This window comes from Convolutriloba macropyga, chromosome 5 (genome assembly GCF_964194025.1).
Source record: "Convolutriloba macropyga chromosome 5, txConMacr16.3, whole genome shotgun sequence".
In the NCBI taxonomy this organism is placed as follows: domain Eukaryota; kingdom Metazoa; phylum Xenacoelomorpha; order Acoela; family Convolutidae; genus Convolutriloba; species Convolutriloba macropyga.
Genome location: NC_134472.1, coordinates 77,476,626 through 77,493,555, shown reverse-complemented (window position 1 = coordinate 77,493,555; position 16,930 = coordinate 77,476,626).

Below are 16,930 nucleotides of genomic sequence, written 5' to 3'. Positions count from 1 at the left end.
TGTTCATGGACGAGCTCTGCAGGACTTTGTAAACAAATTTCTTTTGCTGAATAAACAGTTAATCATTATCCTCAAGAGTCACCATTGATAGTGCACTGAAATCAGTTGAAGGTGGCGAAAGCAAAAAACTTTGATATGAACAGAACGTTTATAGAAGAGTTGTGCATTAATAAAAGGTGAATGAAACAATGAAGTAAAATTTTTCAGAAACCACAAAAAACTGGCCATTGGCGAGGAAAGCTGTTAATTTTTTTCAAATGTGTGAAAGACAAACAATAAGCTAAAGCGAGTAGTTCAGCACAAAACCCAACAACTTCATTATATTTAGTGATCATTCACGCATAAATGAATCAATCGTATTATTGTTTTCCCTTCATTCGCTATAAAACAAGAGATATTTTATTTAGGACAGCTGTTAATTTATTTTCCAAGTTGTAAAATCAATTGTTCATGGACGATCTCTGCAGGACTTTGTAAACAAATTTCTTTTGCTGAATAAACAGTTAATCATTATCCTCAAGAGTCACCGTTGATAGTGCAATGAATTCAGTTGAAGGTGGCGAAAGCAAAAAACTTTGATATAAACAGAACGTTTATGGAAGAGTTGTGCATTCGTAAAATGTAAATGAAAGAATGGGAGTAAAGTTTTTCAGAAACCACAAAAAACTGGCCATTGTTTAGGAAAGCTGTTATTTTTTTCAAATGTGTGAAAGACAAACAAAAAGCTAAAACGAGTAGTTCAGCACAAAACCCAACAACTTCATTATATTTAGTGATCATTCACGCATAAATGAATCAATCGTATAATTGTTTTCCCTTCTTTCGCTATAAAACAAGAGATATTTTATTTAGGACAGCTGTTAATTTATTTTCCAAGTTGTGAATTCCATTGTTCATGGACGAGCTCTGCAGGACTTCGTAAACAAATGTCTTCTGCTGAATAAACAGTTAATCATTATCCTCAAGAGTCACCATTGATAGTGCACTGAAATCAGTTGAAGGTGGCGAAAGCAAAAAACTTTGATATAATAAGAACGTTTATAGAAGAGTTGTGCATTCGTAAAATGTAAATGAAAGAATGGGAGTAAAGTTTCTCAGAAGCCAAAACGAATTGATGATTGGGGAGAAAAGCTGTTAATTTTTTTTCAAATGTGTGAAGGGCAAATGATAAGCTAAAGCGAGTAGTCATCACAAAAACGCAACAACTTTATTTTGCTTAGTGAACAAACAAGCATCAATGAATCACAAGTTATATTGTTTCTACTTCAATTGCTATAAATCAAGAGATATTTTATTTAGGACAGCTGTTAATTTATTTTCCATGTTGTGAAATCCCTTGTTCATGGACGAGCTCTGCAGGACTTCGTAAACAAACTTCTTTTGTTGAATAAACAGTTAATCATCATCCTCAAGAGTCACCATTGATAGTGTACTGAAATCAGTTGAAGGTGGCGAAAGCAAAAAACTTTGATATGAACAGAACGTTTATAGAAGAGTTGTGCATTAATAAAAGGTGAATGAAACAATGAAGTAAAGTTTTTCAGAAAACAAAAACTGGCCATTGTTGAGGAAAGCTGTTATTTTTTTCAAATGTGTGGAAGACAAACAAAAAGCTAAAGCGAGTAGTTCAGCACAAAACCCAACAACTTCATTATATTTAGTGATCATTCACGCATAAATGAATCAATCGTATTATTGTTTTCCCTTCATTCGCTATAAAACAAGAGATATTTTAATTAGGACAGCTGTTAATTTATTTTCCAAGTTGTGAAATCCATTGTTCATGGACGAGCTCTGCAGGACTTCGTAAACAAATGTCTTCTGCTGAATAAACAGTTAATCATTATCCTCAAGAGTCACCATTGATAGTGCACTGAAATCAGTTGAAGGTGGCGAAAGCAAAAAACTTTGATATAAACAGAACGTTTATGGAAGAGTTGTGCATTCGTAAAATGTAAATGAAAGAATGGGAGTAAAGTTTTTCAGAAACCACAAAAAACTGGCCATTGTTGAGGAAAGCTGTTATTTTTTTCAAATGTGTGAAAGACAAACAAAAAGCTAAAACGAGTAGTTCAGCACAAAACCCAACAACTTCATTATATTTAGTGATCATTCACGCATAAATGAATCAATCGTATAATTGTTTTCCCTTCATTCGCTATAAAACAAGAGATATTTTAATTAGGACAGCTGTTAATTTATTTTCCAAGTTGTGAATTCCATTGTTCATGGACGAGCTCTGCAGGACTTCGTAAACAAATGTCTTCTGCTGAATAAACAGTTAATCATTATCCTCAAGAGTCACCATTGATAGTGCACTGAAATCATTTGAAGGTGGCGAAAGCAAAAAACTTTGATATAAAAAGAACGTTTATAGAAGAGTTGTGCATTCGTAAAATGTAAATGAAAGAATGGGAGTAAAGTTTCTCAGAAGCCAAAACGAATTGATGATTGGGGAGAAAAGCTGTTAATTTTTTTTCAAATGTGTGAAGGGCAAATGATAAGCTAAAGCGAGTAGTCATCACAAAAACGCAACAACTTTTTTTTGCTTAGTGAACAAACAAGCATAAATGAATCACAAGTTATATTGTTTCTACTTCAATTGCTATAAATCAAGAGATATTTTATTTAGGACAGCTGTTAATTTATTTTCCATGTTGTGAAATCCCTTGTTCATGGACGAGCTCTGCAGGACTTCGTAAACAAACTTCTTTTGTTGAATAAACAGTTAATCATCATCCTCAAGAGTCACCATTGATAGTGCACTGAAATCAGTTGAGGGTGGCGAAAGCAAAAAACTTTGATATGAACAGAACGTTTATAGAAGAGTTGTGCATTAATAAAAGGTGAATGAAACAATGAAGTAAAGTTTTTCAGAAAACAAAAACTGGCCATTGGCCATTGTTGAGGAAAGCTGTTATTTTTTCAAATGTGTGAAAGACAAACAAAAAGCTAAAGCGAGTAGTTCAGCACAAAACCCAACAACTTCATTATATTTAGTGATCATTCACGCATAAATGAATCAATCGTATTATTGTTTTCCCTTCATTCGCTATAAAACAAGAGATATTTTATTTAGGAAAGCTGTTAATTTATTTTCCATCTGAAATCCATTGTTCATGGACGAGCTCTGCAGGAGTTCGTAAACAAACTTCTTTTGTTGAATAAACAGTTAATCATCATCCTCAAGAGTCACCATTGATAGTGCACTGAAATCAGTTGAAGGTGGCGAAAGCAAAAAACTTTGATATGAACAGAACGTTTATAGAAGAGTTGTGCATTAATAAAAGGTGAATGAAACAATGAAGTAAAGTTTTTCAGAAAACAAAAACTGGCCATTGGCCATTGTTGAGGAAAGCTGTTATTTTTTTCAAATGTGTGAAAGACAAACAAAAAGCTAAAGCGAGTAGTTCAGCACAAAACCCAACAACTTCATTATATTTAGTGATCATTCACGCATAAATGAATCAATCGTATTATTGTTTTCCCTTCATTCGCTATAAAACAAGAGATATTTTATTTAGGAAAGCTGTTAATTTATTTTCCATCTGAAATCCATTGTTCATGGACGAGCTCTGCAGGACTTCGTAAACAAATGTCTTCTGCTGAATAAACAGTTAATCATTATCCTCAAGAGTCACCATTGATAGTGCACTGAAATCAGTTGAAGGTGGCGAAAGCAAAAAACTTCGAAAGCAAAAAAACTTTGATATGAACAGAACGTTTATAGAAGAGTTGTGCATTAATAAAAGGTGAATGAAACAATGGAGTAAAGTTTTTCAGAAAACACAAAAAACTGGCCATTGTTGAGGAAAGCTGTTATTTTTTTCAAATGTGTGAAAGACAAACAAAAAGCTAAAGCAAGTAGTTCAGCACAAAACCCAACAACTTCATTATTTTTAGTGATCATTCACGCATAAATGAATCAATCGTATTATTGTTTTCCCTTCATTCGCTATAAAAGAAGAGATATTTTATTTAGGAAAGCTGTTAATTTATTTTCCAAGTTGTGAAATCCATTGTTCATGGACGAGCTCTGCAGGACTTCGTAAACAAATGTCTTCTGCTGAATAAACAGTTAATCATTATCCTCAAGAGTCACCATTGATAGTGCACTGAAATCAGTTGAAGGTGGCGAAAGCAAAAAACTTTGATATAAACAGAACGTTTATAGAAGAGTTGTGCATTCGAAAAATGTAAATAAAAGAATGGGAGTAAAGTTTTTCAGAAGCCAAAACGAATTGATGATTGGGGAGAAAAGCTGTTAATTTTTTTTCAAATGTGTGAAGGGCAAATGATAAGCTAAAGCGAGTAGTCATCACAAAAACGCAACAACTTTATTTTGCTTAGTGAACAGTCAAGCATAAATGAATCACAAATTATATTGTTTCTACTTCAATTGCTATAAATCAAGAGATATTTTATTTAGGACAGCTGTTAATTTATTTTCCATCTGAAATCCATTGTTCATGGACGAGCTCTGCAGGAGTTCGTAAACAAACTTCTTTTGTTGAATAAACAGTTAATCATCATCCTCAAGAGTCACCATTGATAGTGCACTGAAATCAGTTGAAGGTAGCGAAAGCAAAAAACTTTGATATGAACAGAACGTTTATAGAAGAGTTGTGCATTAATAAAAGGTGAATGAAACAATGGAGTAAAGTTTTTCAGAAACCACAAAAAACTGGCCATTGGCGAGGAAAGCAGTTAATTTTTTTCAAATGTGTGAAAGACAAACAAGAAGCTAAAGCAAGTAGTTCAGCACAAAACCCAACATTTTCATTATATTTAGTGATCATTCACGCATAAATGAATCAATCGTATTATTGTTTTCCCTTCATTCGCTATAAAACAAGAGATATTTTATTTAGGACAGCTGTTAATTTATTTTCCAAGTTGTAAAATCAATTGTTCATGGACAAGCTCTGCAGGACTTTGTAAACAAACTTTTTTTGCTGAATAAACAGTTAATCATCATCCTCAAGAGTCACCGTTGATAGTGCAATGAATTCAGTTGAAGGTGGCGAAAGCAAAAAACTTTGATATAAACAGAACGTTTATAGAAGAGTTGTGCATTCGAAAAATGTAAATAAAAGAATGGGAGTAAAGTTTTTCAGAAGCCAAAACGAATTGATGATTGGGGAGAAAAGCTGTTAATTTTTTTTCAAATGTGTGAAGGGCAAATGATAAGCTAAAGCGAGTAGTCATCACAAAAACGCAACAACTTTATTTTGCTTAGTGAACAGTCAAGCATAAATGAATCACAAATTATATTGTTTCTACTTCAATTGCTATAAATCAAGAGATATTTTATTTAGGACAGCTGTTAATTTATTTTCCATCTGAAATCCATTGTTCATGGACGAGCTCTGCAGGAGTTCGTAAACAAACTTCTTTTGTTGAATAAACAGTTAATCATCATCCTCAAGAGTCACCATTGATAGTGCACTGAAATCAGTTGAAGGTGGCGAAAGCAAAAAACTTTGATATGAACAGAACGTTTATAGAAGAGTTGTGCATTAATAAAAGGTGAATGAAACAATGGAGTAAAGTTTTTCAGAAACCACAAAAAACTGGCCATTGGCGAGGAAAGCTGTTAATTTTTTTCAAATGTGTGAAAGACAACCAAGAAGCTAAAGCAAGTAGTTCAGCACAAAACCCAACATTTTCATTATATTTAGTGATCATTCACGCATAAATGAATCAATCGTATTATTGTTTTCCCTTCATTCGCTATAAAGCAAGAGATATTTTATTTAGGACAGCTGTTAATTTATTTTCCAAGTTGTAAAATCAATTGTTCATGGACAAGCTCTGCAGGACTTTGTAAACAAACTTCTTTTGCTGAATAAACAGTTAATCATCATCCTCAAGAGTCACCGTTGATAGTGCAATGAATTCAGTTGAAGGTGGCGAAAGCAAAAAACTTTGATATAAATAGAACGTTTATAGAAGAGTTGTGCATTCGTAAAATGTAAATGAAACAATGGCAGTAAGATTTTTCAGAAGCCAAAAAGGATTGGTGATTGGGGAGCAAAACTGTTAATTTTTTTTCAAATGTGTGAAAGGCAAGTGATAAGCTAATGCGAGTAGTTCAGCACAAAACCCAACAACTTCATTATATTTAGTGAACGTTCACGCATAAATGAATCAATCATATTATTGTTTTCCCTTCATTCGCTTTAAAACAAGAGATATTTTATTTAGGACAGCTGTTAATTTATTTTCAAGTTGTGAAATCCATTTTTCATGGACGAGCTCTGCAGGACTTCGTAAACAAACTTCTTTTGTTGAATAAACAGTTAATCATCATCCTCAAGAGTCACCATTGATAGTGCACTGAATTCAGTTGAAGGTGGCGAAAGCAAAAAACTTTGATATAAACAGAACGTTTATAGAAGAGTTGTGCATTCGTAAAATGTAAATGAAACAATGGCAGTAAGATTTTTCAGAAGCCAAAAAGGACTGGTGATTGGGGAGCAAAACTGTTAATTTTTTTTCAAATGTGTGAAAGGCAAGTGATAAGCTAATGCGAGTAGTTCAGCACAAAACCCAACAACTTCATTATATTTAGTGAACGTTCACACATAAATGAATCAATCATATTATTGTTTTCCCTTCATTCGCTATAAAACAAGAGATATTTTATTTAGGACAGCTGTTAATTTATTTTCAAGTTGTGAAATCCATTTTTCATGGACGAGCTCTGCAGGACTTCGTAAACAAACTTCTTTTGTTGAATAAACAGTTAATCATCATCCTCAAGAGTCACCATTGATAGTGCACTGAAATCAGTTGAAGGTGGCGAAAGCAAAAAACTTTGATATAAACAGAACGTTTATAGAAGAGTTGTGCATTCGTAAAATGTAAATGAAAGAATGGGAGTAAAGTTTTTCAGAAGCCAAAACGAATCGATGATTGGGGAGAAAAGCTGTTAATTTTTTTTTCAAATGTGTGAAGGGCAAATGATAAGCTAAATCGAGTAGTCATCACAAAAACGCAACAACTTTATTTTGCTTAGTGAACAGTCAAGCATAAATGAATCACAAGTTATATTGTTTCTACTTCAATTGCTATAAATCAAGAGATAATTTATTTAGGACAGCTGTTAATTTATTTTCCATGTTGTGAAATCCATTGTTCATGGACGAGCTCTGCAGGACTTCGTAAACAAACTTCTTTTGTTGAATAAACAGTTAATCATCATCCTCAAGAGTCACCATTGATAGTGCACTGAAATCAGTTGAAGGTGGCGAAAGCAAAAAATTTTGAAATGAACAGAACGTTTATAGAAGAGTTGTGCATTAATAAAAGGTGAATGAAACAATGGAGTAAAGTTTTTCAGAAACCACAAAAAACTGGCCATTGGCGAGGAAAGCTGTTAATTTTTTTCAAATGTGTGAAAGACAAACAATAAGCTAAAGCAAGTAGTTCAGCACAAAACCCAACAACTTCATTATATTTAGTGATCATTCACGCATAAATGAATCAATCGTATTATTGTTTTCCCTTCATTCGCTATAAAACAAGAGATGTTTTATTTAGGACAGCTGTTAATTTATTTTCCAAGTTGTAAAATCAATTGTTCATGGAGGAGCTCTGCAGGACTTTGTAAACAAATTTCTTTTGCTGAATAAACAGTTAATCATCATCCTCAAGAGTCACCATTGATAGTGCACTGAAATCAGTTGAAGGTGGCGAAAGCAAAAAACTTTGATATAAACAGAACGTTTATAGCAGAGTTGTGTATTAATAAAGGGTAAAAGAAACAATGGGAGTAAAGTTTTTCAGAAGCCAAAAAGAATTGGTGATTGGTGAGCAAAACTTATTTTTTTTTTCAAATGTGTGAAAGGCAAGTGATAAGCTAATGCGAGTAGTTCAGCACAAAACCCAACAACTTCATTATATTTAGTGAACGTTCACGCATAAATGAATCAATCGTATTATTGTTTTCCCTTCATTCGCTATAAAACAAGAGATATTTTATTTAGGACAGCTGTTAATTTATTTTCCAAGTTGTAAAATCAATTGTTCATGGACGAGCTCTGCAGGACTTTGTAAACAAACTTTTGCTGAATAAACAGTTAATCATTATCCTCAAGAGTCACCATTGATAGTGCACTGAAATCAGTTGAAGGTGGCGAAAGCAAAAAACTTTGATATAAACAGAACGTTTATAGAAGAGTTGCGCATTCGTAAAATGTAAATGAAAGAATGGGAGTAAAGTTTTTCAGAAGCCAAAACGAATTGATGATTGGGGAGAAAATCTGTTAATTTTTTTTCAAATGTGTGAAGGGCAAATGATAAGCTAAAGCGAGTAGTCATCACAAAACGCAACAACTTTATTTTGCTTAGCGAACAGTCAAGCATAAATGAATCACAAGTTATATTGTTTCTACTTAAATTGCTATAAATCAAGAGCCATTTTATTTAGGTCAGCTGATAACTTGTTTTTCAAGTTGTGAAATCCATTTTTCACGGACGAGCTCTGCAGGACTTCGTAAACAAATATCTTTTGCTGAATAAACAGTTAATCATTATCCTCAAGAGTCACCATTGATAGTGCACTGAAATCAGTTGAAGGTGGCGAAAGCAAAAAACTTTGATATAAACAGAACGTTTTTAGAAGAGTTGTGCATTCGTAAAATGTAAATGAAAGAATGGGAGTAAAGTTTTTCAGAAGCCAAAACGAATTGATGATTGGGGAGAAAAGCTGTTAATTTTTTTTCAAATGTGTGGAGGGCAAGTGATAAGCTGAAGCGAGTAGTCATCACAAAAACGCAACAACTTTATTTTGCTTAGCGAACAGTCAAGCATAAATGAATCACAAGTTATATTGTTTCTACTTCAATTGCTATAAATCAAGAGCCATTTTATTTAGGTCAGCTGATAACTTGTTTTTCAAGTTGTGAAATCCATTGTTCATGGACGAGCTCTGCAGGACTTTGTAAACAAATTTCTTTTGCTGAATAAACAGTTAATCATCACCCTGAAGAGTCACCATTGATAGTGCACTCATATCAGTTGAAGGTGGCGAACGCAAAAAACTTTGATATAAACAGAACGTTTATAGAAGAGTTGTGCATTCGTAAAATGTAAATGAAAGAATGGGAGTAAAGTTTTTCAGAAGCCAAAACGAATTGATGATTGGGAAGAAAAGCTGTTAATTTTTTTTCAAATGTGTGGAGGGCAAATCATAAGCTAAAGCGAGTAGTCATCACAAAAACGCAACAACTTTATTTTGCTTAGCGAACAGTCAAGCATAAATGAATCACAAGTTATATTGTTTCTAATTCAATTGCTATAAATCAAGAGCAATTTTATTTAGGTCAGCTGATAACTTGTTTTTCAAGTTGTGAAATCCATTGTTCATGGACGAGCTCTGCAGGACTTCGTAAACAAATGTCTTCTGCTGAATAAACAGTTAATCATTATCCTCAAGAGTCACCATTGATAGTGCACTGAAATCAGTTGAAGGTGGCAAAAGCAAAAAACATTGATATGAACAGAACGTTTATAGAAGAGTTGTGCATCAATAAAAGGTGAATGAAACAATGAAGTAAAGTTTTTCAGAAACCACAAAAAACAGGCCATTGGTGAGGAAAGCTGTTATTTTTTTCAAATGTGTGAAAGACAAACAATAAGCTAAAGCGATTAGTTCAGCACAAAACCCAACAACTTCATCATAATTAGTAATCATTCACGCATAAATGAATCAATCGTATTATTGTTTTGCCTTCATTCGCTATAAAACAAGAGATATTTTATTTAGGACAGCTGTTAATTTATTTTCCAAGTTGTGAAATCAGTTGTTCATGGACGAGCTCTACAGGACTTTGTAAACAAATTTTTTTTGCTGAATAAACAGTTAATCATCATCCTCAAGAGTCACCATTGATAGTGCACTGAATTCAGTTGAAGGTGGCGAAAGCAAAAAACTTTGAAATAAACAGAACGTTTATAGAAGAGTTGTGCATTCTTAAAATGTAAATGAAACAACGGGAGTAAGACTTTTCAGAAGCCAAAAAGGATTGGTGATTGGGGAGCAAAACTGATTTTTTTTCAAATGTGTGAAAGGCAAGTGATAAGCTAATGCGAGTAGTTCAGCACAAAACCCAACAACTTCGTTATATTTAGTGAACGGTCACGCATAAATGAATCAATCGTATTATTGTTTTCCCTTCATTCGCTATAAACCAAGAGATATTTTTTTAGGACAGCTGTTAATTTATTTTCCAAGTTGTGAAATCCATTGTTCATGGACGACCTCTGCAGGACTTTGTAAACAAATTTCGTTTGCTGAATAAACAGTTAATCATTATCCTCAAGAGTCACCATTGATAGTGCACTGAAATCAGTTGAAGGTGGCGAAAGCAAAAAACTTTGATATAAACAGAACGTTTATAGCAGAGTTGTGTATTAATAAAGGGTAAAAGAAACAATGGGAGTAAAGTTTTTCAGAAGCCAAAAAGAATTGGTGATTGGTGAGCAAAACTTAATTTTTTTCAAATGTGTGAAAGGCAAGTGATAAGCTAATGCGAGTAGTTCAGCACAAAACCCAACAACTTCATTATATTTAGTGAACGGTCACGCATAAATGAATCAATCGTATTATTGTTTTCCCTTCATTCGCTATAAAACAAGAGATCTTTTTTTAGGACAGCTGTTAATTTATTTTCCAAGTTGTGAAATCCATTGTTCATGGACGAGCTCTGCAGGACTTCGTAAACAAAATTCGTTTGCTGAATAAAGAGTTAATCATTATCCTCAAGAGTCACCATTGATAGTGCACAAATCAGTTGTAGGTGGCGAAAGCAAAAAAACTTTGATATAAACAGAACGTTTATAGAAGAGTTGTGCATTCTTAAAATGTAAATGAAACAACGGGAGTAAGATTTTTCAGAAGCCAAATACGATTGGTGATTGGTGAGCAAAACTGATTTTTTTTCAAATGTGTGAAAGGCAAGTGATAAGCTAATGCGAGTAGTTCAGCACAAAACCCAACAACTTCGTTACATTTAGTGAACGGTCACGCATAAATGAATCAATCGTATTATTGTTTTCCCTTTATTCGCTATAAAACAAGAGATCTTTTTTTAGGACAGCTGTTAATTTATTTTCCAAGTTGTGAGATCCATTGTACATGGACGAGCTCTGCAGGACTTCGTAAACAAAATTCGTTTGCTGAATAAACAGTTAATCATTATCCTCAAGAGTCACCATTGATAGTGCACAAGTCAGCTGAAGGTGGCGAAAGCAAAAAAACTTTGATATAAACAGAACGTTTATAGAAGAGTTGTGCATTCTTAAAATGTAAATGAAACAACGGGAGTAAGATTTTTCAGAAGCCAAAAAGGATTGGTGATTGGGGAGCAAAACTTATTTTTTTTCAAATGTGTGAAAGGCAAGTGATAAGCTAATGCGAGTAGTTCAGCACAAAACCCAACAACTTCGTTATATTTAGTGAACGGTCACGCATAAATGAATCAATCGTATTATTGTTTTCCCTTCATTCGCTATAAACCAAGAATTATTTTTTAGGAAAGCTGTTAATTTATTCTCCAAGTTGTGAAATCCATTGTTCATGGACGAGCTCTGCAGACTTCATAAGCAGAATTCTTTTGCTGAATAAACAGTTAATGATCATCCTCAAGAGTCACCATTGCTAGTGCACTAAAATCACTTGAAGGATGGCGAAAGCAAAAAAGTTCGATAGAAACAGAATGTTTATAGCAGAGTTGTGTATTATTAAAGGGTAAAAGAAACAATGGGAGTAAAGTTTTTCAGAAGCCAAAAAGGATTGGTGATTGGGGAGCAAAACTTATTTTTTTTCAAATGTGTGAAAGGCAAATGATAAGCTAATCCGAGTAGTTCAGCACAAAACCCAACAACTTCATTATATTTGGTGAACGGTCACGCATAAATGAATCAATCGTATTAATGTTTTCCCTTCATGCGCTATAAAACAAGAGATATTTTATTTAGGACAGCTATTATTTTTTTTCCAAGTTGTGAAATCCATTGTTCATGGACGAGCTCTGCAGACTTCGTAAACAAACTTCTTTTGCTGAATAAACAGTTAATCATTATCCTCAAGAGTCACCATTGATAGTGCACCGAAATCAGTTGAAGGCGGCGAAAGCAAAAAACTTTGATCTAAACAGAACGATCATAGCAGAGTTGTGGATTAATAAAAGGTAAAAGAAACAATGGGAGTAAAGTTTTTCAGAAGCCAAAAAGGATTGGTGATTGGGGAGCAAAACTTTTTTTTTTCAAATGTGTGAAAGGCAAGTGATAAGCTAATCCGAGTAGTTCAGCACAAAACCCAACAACTTCATTATATTTGGTGAACGGTCACGCATAAATGAATCAATCGTATTAATGTTTTCCCTTCATGCGCTATAAAACAAGAGATATTTTATTTAGGACAGCTATTAATTTATTTTCCAAGTTGTGAAATCCATTGTTCATGGACGAGCTCTGCACACTTCGTAAACAAATTTCTTTTGCTGAATAAACAGTTAATCATTATCCTCAAGAGTCACCATTGATAGTGCACTGAAATCAGTTGAAGGTGGCGAAAGCAAAAAACTTTGATCTAAACAGAACGTTCATAGCAGAGTTGTGGATTAATAAAAGGTAAAAGAAACAATGGGAGTAAAGTTTTTCAGAAGCCAAAAAGGATTGGTGATTGGGGAGCAAAACTTTTTTTTTTCAAATGTGTGAAAGGCAAGTGATAAGCTAATCCGAGTAGTTCAGCACAAAACCCAACAACTTCATTATATTTGGTGAACGGTCACGCATAAATGAATCAATCGTATTAATGTTTTCCCTTCATGCGCTATAAAACAAGAGATATTTTATTTAGGACAGCTATTAATTTATTTTCCAAGTTGTGAAATCCATTGTTCATGGACGAGCTCTGCACACTTCGTAAACAAATTTCTTTTGCTGAATAAACAGTTAATCATTATCCTCAAGAGTCACCATTGATAGTGCACCGAAATCAGTTGAAGGCGGCGAAAGCAAAAAACTTTGATCTAAACAGAACGATCATAGCAGAGTTGTGGATTAATAAAAGGTAAAAGAAACAATGGGAGTAAAGTTTTTCAGAAGCCAAAAAGGGTTGGTGATTGGGGAGCAAAACTTTTTTTTTTCAAATGTGTGAAAGGCAAGTGATAAGCTAATCCGAGTAGTTCAGCACAAAACCCAACAACTTCATTATATTTGGTGAACGGTCACGCATAAATGAATCAATCGTATTAATGTTTTCCCTTCATGCGCTATAAAACAAGAGATATTTTATTTAGGACAGCTATTAATTTATTTTCCAAGTTGTGAAATCCATTGTTCATGGACGAGCTCTGCACACTTCGTAAACAAATTTCTTTTGCTGAATAAACAGTTAATCATTATCCTCAAGAGTCACCATTGATAGTGCACTGAAATCAGTTGAAGGTGGCGAAAGCAAAAAACTTTGATCTAAACAGAACGTTCATAGCAGAGTTGTGGATTAATAAAAGGTAAAAGAAACAATGGGAGTAAAGTTTTTCAGAAGCCAAAAAGGATTGGTGATTGGGGAGCAAAACTTATTTTTTTTCAAATGTGTGAAAGGCAAATGATAAGCTAATCCGAGTAGTTCAGCACAAAACCCAACAACTTCATTATATTTGGTGAACGGTCACGCATAAATGAATCAATCGTATTAATGTTTTCCCTTCATGCGCTATAAAACAAGAGATATTTTATTTAGGACAGCTATTATTTTTTTTCCAAGTTGTGAAATCCATTGTTCATGGACGAGCTCTGCAGACTTCGTAAACAAACTTCTTTTGCTGAATAAACAGTTAATCATTATCCTCAAGAGTCACCATTGATAGTGCACCGAAATCAGTTGAAGGCGGCGAAAGCAAAAAACTTTGATCTAAACAGAACGATCATAGCAGAGTTGTGGATTAATAAAAGGTAAAAGAAACAATGGGAGTAAAGTTTTTCAGAAGCCAAAAAGGATTGGTGATTGGGGAGCAAAACTTTTTTTTTCAAATGTGTGAAAGGCAAGTGATAAGCTAATCCGAGTAGTTCAGCACAAAACCCAACAACTTCATTATATTTGGTGAACGGTCACGCATAAATGAATCAATCGTATTAATGTTTTCCCTTCATGCGCTATAAAACAAGAGATATTTTATTTAGGACAGCTATTAATTTATTTTCCAAGTTGTGAAATCCATTGTTCATGGACGAGCTCTGCACACTTCGTAAACAAATTTCTTTTGCTGAATAAACAGTTAATCATTATCCTCAAGAGTCACCATTGATAGTGCACTGAAATCAGTTGAAGGTGGCGAAAGCAAAAAACTTTGATCTAAACAGAACGTTCATAGCAGAGTTGTGGATTAATAAAAGGTAAAAGAAACAATAGGAGTAAAGTTTTTCAGAAGCCAAAAAGGATTGGTGATTGGGGAGCAAAACTTATTTTTTTTTCAAATGTGTGAAAGGCAAGTGATCAGCTAATCCGAGTAGTTCAGCACAAAACCCAACAACTTCATTATATTTAGTGAACGGTCACGCATAAATGAATCAATCGTATTACTGTTTTCCCTTCATTCGCTATAAAACAAGAGATATTTTTTTAGGACAGCTGTTAATTTATTTTCCAAGTTGTGAAATCCATTGTTCATGGACGAGCTCTGCAGACTTCAACAGCAGAATTCTTTTGCTGAATAAACAGTTAATGATCATCCTCAAGAGTCACCATTGCTAGTGCACTAAAATCATTTGAAGGATGGCGAAAGCAAAAAAGTTCGATATAAACAGAATGTTTATAGCAGAGTTGTGTATTAATAAAAGGTAAAAGAAACAATGGGAGTAAAGTTTTTCAGCAGCCAAAAAGGATTGGTGATTGGGGAGCAAAACTTATTTTTTTTTCAAATGTGTGAAAGGCAAGTGATAAGCTAATCCGAGTAGTTCAGCACAAAACCCAACAACTTCATTATATTTAGTGAACGGTCACGCATAAATGAATCAATCGTATTAATGTTTTCCCTTCATTCGCTATAAAACAAGAGATATTTTATTTAGGACAGCTATTAATATATTTTCCAAGTTTTGAAATCCATTGTTCATGGACGAGCTCTGCAGACTTCGTAAACAAATTTCTTTTGCTGAATAAACAGTTAATCATTATCCTCAAGAGTCACCATTGAAAGTGCACTGAAATCAGTTGAAGGTGGCGAAAGCAAAAAAACTTTGATATAAACAGAACGTTCATAGCAGATTTGTAGATTAATAAAAGGTAAAAGAAACAATGGGAGTAAAGTTTTTCAGAAGCCAAAAAGGTTTGGTGATTGGGGAGCAAAACTGTTATTTTTTTCAAATGTGTGAAAGGCAAGTGATAAGCTAATGCGAGTAGTTCAGCAAAAAACCCAACAACTTCATTATATTTAGTGAACGGTCACGCATAAATGAATCAATCGTATTAATGTTTTCCCTTCATTCGCTATAAAACAAGAGATATTTTATTTAGGACAGCTAATAATTTATTTTCCAAGTTGTGAAATCCATTGTTCATGGACGAGATCTGCCGGACTTCGTAAACAAATTTCTTTTGCTGAATAAACAGTTAATCATTATCCTCAAGAGTCACCATTGATAGTGCACTGAAATGAGTTGAAGGTGGCGAAAGCAAAAAACTTTGATATAAACAGAACGTTTATAGCCGAGTTGTGTATTAATAAAGGGTAAAAGAAACAATGGGAGTAAAGTTTTTCAGAAGCCAAAAAGGATTGGTGATTGGGGAGCAAAACTGCTAATTTTTTTTTCAAATGTGTGAAAGGCAAGTGATAAGCTAATGCGAGTAGTTCAGCAAAAAACTCAACAACTTCATGATATTTAGTGAACGGTCACGCATAAATGAATCAATCGTATTATTTTTTCCCTTCATTCGCTATAAAACAAGAGATATTTTATTTAGGACAGCTGTTAATTTATTTTCCAAGTTGTGAAATCCATTGCTCATGGACGAGCTCTGCAGGACTTCGTAAACAAATTTCTTTTGCTGAATAAACAGTTAATCATTATCCTCAAGAGGCACCATTGATAGTGCACTGAAATCAGTTGAAGGTGGCGAAAGCAAAAAACTTTGATATAAACAGAACGTTTATAGAAGAGTTGTGCATTCGTAACATGTAAATGAAACAATGGGAGTAAGATTTTTCAGAAGCCAAAAAGGATTGATGATTGGAGAGCAAAACTGTTTACTTTTTTTCAAAAGTGTGAAGGGCAAGTGATAAGTTAATGCGAGTAGTTCAGCACAAAACCCAACAACTTCATTATATTTAGTCAACGGTCACGCATAAATGAATCAATCGTATTATTTTTTCCCTTCATTCGCTATAAAACAAGAGATATTTTATTTAGGACAGCTGTTAATTTATTTTCCAAGTTGTGAAATCCATTGCTCATGGACGAGCTCTGCAGGACTTCGTAAACAAATTTCTTTTGCTGAATAAACAGTTAATCATTATCCTCAAGAGGCACCATTGATAGTGCACTGAAATCAGTTGAAGGTGGCAAAAGCAAAAAACTTTGATATAAACAGAACGTTTATAGAAGAGTTGTGCATTCGTAAAATGTAAATGAAACAATGGGAGTAAGATTTTTCAGAAGCCAAAAAGGATTGATGATTGGGGAGCAAAACTGTTTACTTTTTTTCAAATGTGTGAAGGGCAAGTGATAAGTTAATGCGAGTAGTTCAGCACAAAACCCAACAACTTCATTATATTTAGTGAACGGTCACGCATAAATGAATCAATCGTATTAATGTTTTCCCTTCATTCGCTATAAAACAAGAGATATTTTATTTAGGACAGCTAATAATTTATTTTCCAAGTTGTGAAATCCATTGTTTATGGACGAGCTCTGCAGACTT